This window comes from Pteropus alecto, unplaced genomic scaffold (assembly GCF_000325575.1).
Source record: "Pteropus alecto unplaced genomic scaffold, ASM32557v1 scaffold25, whole genome shotgun sequence".
Lineage (NCBI taxonomy): Eukaryota > Metazoa > Chordata > Mammalia > Chiroptera > Pteropodidae > Pteropus > Pteropus alecto.
The window spans coordinates 5,150,459-5,153,825 of NW_006441955.1; the positions used below are offsets into that span (position 1 = coordinate 5,150,459).

General features: G+C 35.2%; 1 non-coding gene across 1 annotated transcript; it reads left to right on the forward strand.

Annotated features, from left to right (window-relative positions):
- Nucleotides 1-629: 629 nt before the first annotated feature.
- LOC112486007 lies at nt 630-748 on the forward strand. The gene has a single exon (XR_003048599.1). It is a non-coding gene; the product is annotated as a 5S ribosomal RNA (ribosomal RNA).
- Nucleotides 749-3,367: the final 2,619 nt, after the last annotated feature.

Here is a 3,367-nt window from a genome sequence, read left to right on the forward strand (position 1 = left end):
CGGAGATCATCTCCTCTGTAAAGTCTTCTCAGGTATAACAATCACACACCCCAAAAGCAGATTTAGATGCTCCCACTTCAGTATCCTACACCACTTGGTTTATTCTGGGGTCAAATGTAGTTAAAAAGCACTGGCTTTGGAGAGCAGACAGATCTTAATCAGAATCCACATGTCATGTTTAATAAATTGTGATCTTGAATCAATTATATTTGTGAGCCTGATTCCTCTTCTGTAATGCAGCTTGTATGGCTGTCAGTAGGACTAGAAGTTCATGTATGCAATGTGCTTAGCAGAGTACCTGGCTCAGTCATTCCTGTTCCAGAAATGTTTCTTGTTATGCCCATAATGGCATAAAATCTATGAGCTATGAGCTCTATGTCCCTTGTGCTGGTCACAGGACCAAGAATAGAGCAAATCTTGGTGAGAGTGATATAGATAACTAAGGTCAAGGAGAGGCCACAAATAATACTTTTCCCTTAATCATATTTGCTGATTCACTGTATGCAAAATGAGAACACCTGAGCAGTAGAGGACGATAGAAAGTTGGGGAAAAAATGAAAGAGAGGCTGGGCCAAGTTATGAAGTCACATATTTTAAAAGGAAATTTAAGGTCATTAAAAAATTAGCCAGTCTATGGCCATGTTACCCTGAACGAGCCCGATCCCATCTGATCTCGGAAGCTAAGCAGGGTTGGGCCTGGTTAGTACTTGGATGGGAGACCACCTAGGAAAACCAGGCACTGTAGGCGTAAAAAAATTAAAAAATAAGGAATTGTAAAATGACAAGGTCTTTGCAATCTGTGAGGTCAACCAAAGGTTGCCTCGCCTAAAAAAAATAAAAATAAAAAGTCAGCCAGCTTCTTTTTCAGTCCTGTCCTTACCTTTGTAGGTTTAGTCTACTTATTCTTATAGATGTTTGCATTTACTTTTTCAACTTATTTGTTTTAATTATTCAAATAATACATGAATATGTGCTTATTGTAAATAAATCTCATATTTTTCAATCAATAACTCTTTTCAATATGCATAATGCAGCTTATAGACACTGTTCATACTGTTGCAGAGAAAATGAAGGTGAGAGAAATTAAGTTATTTACCCTAAAACGCACAGTGAGAGGATCAGGAGAATTCAGGTCTCTTGGAATCCCAGAGTTCACAACAATCATCTCAGGCCCTGAAGGGAAGAGTTCAAGAGCATTATAGCACTCATCTCCTGACTCCGGACTTAGATTCAACTAATATTAATTGATTACTAATTATGAGTTAAGTACTTTAGATACAACATTACTTTTAATTCATTTAACAAGCATTCCCTGGATGCTTAATAATGACAAGGACTGAAAGGATGCAAAATTGAAAAATGCGAGGTTTCAGTAAGAGCATGCTTTTTTAGAAGAGGAAAATCACTGGTAAATAAACATGATGAGATGCTCCTCTTAGTGATAAAAGGAAGGCAAATTAAAAACAGTGTGATGTCATTTTTCATCTCTTAGATTAATATCCTTTGTTTGTGGGGGTGCTAAGAAACCAGCATTCCCATATGCTGTTGGTGAGACTATAGCCTGATGCTTCCTCTTTGGAGAGTAATTTGATAATATTCATTACCATTTAAAATGTGTTTATATATTTGGGGGGGGGGGTGGTGAGAGAAAACATTTGCAAACTATCCCACAATGGACTTGTATCCAGAACATATAAAGAACTCCTACAACTCAACAGTAAGGAGACCGTGTTTAATAAATGGGCAAATATTTGAGTAGATGTTTCACCAAAGAAGTCATATGGATAGGCAACAAGCACACAAAAAGACACTCAACATTTGAAAATGCAAATAAATTTTCACAATGAGATACCACTACACAACTACTACAATGGCTGTAATCAAGACAAACAATACCAAGTGTTGATGAGGATTTAAAAAAACTGGAACATTTATACATTTCTGTTTGGAACGCAAAATGCTGCAGCCACTTTGTACTTTTGCTTTGAATTTCATTTTATTTTGGTAAGAACAGTTAACATGATATCTACCCTGTTAAAAGATTTTTGAGTGAACAATATATTATTGTTGACTATAGGTACAAGGTACAGTGTTATGCAGCAGATTTCTAAAGTTTATTTGTCTTGCCTACCTGAAACTTATGCTCTTGATTAGTAACTCCCCATTTTCCTTCCCTCAGCCCCTGGCAACCACCATTCCACTCTTCAGCCCATGAATTTGACTATTTTACATATTTCATAGAAGTGGAATTAAGCACTATTTGTCTATGACTGGTTCATTTCTCTTAGCATAATGTCCTCAAGGTTTATCCATGTTGTAGCATACCGCAGAATTTTCTTCTTTTTAAGACTAAATAATATTTTATTGCATGTATATACCACACTTTCTTTATCTATTCACCTGTCAATGGACATTTAGGTTGTTTCTACATCTTGATTACTGTGAATAGTGCTGCAATGAACGTGGGGAAGCTAATAAATTTTCAAGATGCTAATTTTAATTATTTTGGATAAATACCCAGAAATGGGATTGCTGGGTCATATGGTAATTCTATTTTTAAATTTTTGAAGAATCACCATACTTTTTCTATAGTGGCTGCACCATTTTGCATTCCCTTCAACAGTGTGCAAGGATTCCAATCTTTCCATAGCCTCAACAACAGTTGTTGTCTTTTGATTTTTTAATAATAACCATCCTGATAGATGTGAGGTGTTATCTCATTGTGGTCTGATTTGTATTTTCCTAATGATCGAGCATCTTTTCAAATACCCATTGGCCATTTGTATATCTTCTTTGGAGAAATGTCCACTCAAGTCCCTAGCTCATTTAAAAATCAGGTTATTAATTTTTTGGTATTGAATTGTAGGAGTTCCTCACATATCCCAGAGATTAACCCCTTATCAGGTATCTGGTTTGCAAACACTCCCATCCAATCTATAGGTTATCTTTTCATTCTGTTGTTTCTTTTGCAGTGCAGATGCTTTTCAGTTTGATGTAGCCTTTCTGTTTATTTTTGTTTGTGTTGGTGTCATTAAAATGTGCTTATATTTTTTACCAAAAATTCAACTTCCAATAATGTATCCTACAGAAATTCTTACACAAATATTTGCTGCAGTTTTTGTTGCTGCTTCTGCTGCTGTTATAATAGAAACAACAAATATTCAAGAATAGGGGATTTGAATACAATGTAGACATTAAAAAGTGAAATAGGTCTAGTCATGTCAACACTGAAAGGTGTTCAAATTCATTGTTAAGTGAAAAAAAAAGTTGTATAGTATAACTTTGTTTAAAAAGTAACCTTTTGTATAGTTACAGAAAAAAATATATTGAACCGTTAATAGTAAACTGTATGCTGGGACTAGTGTAC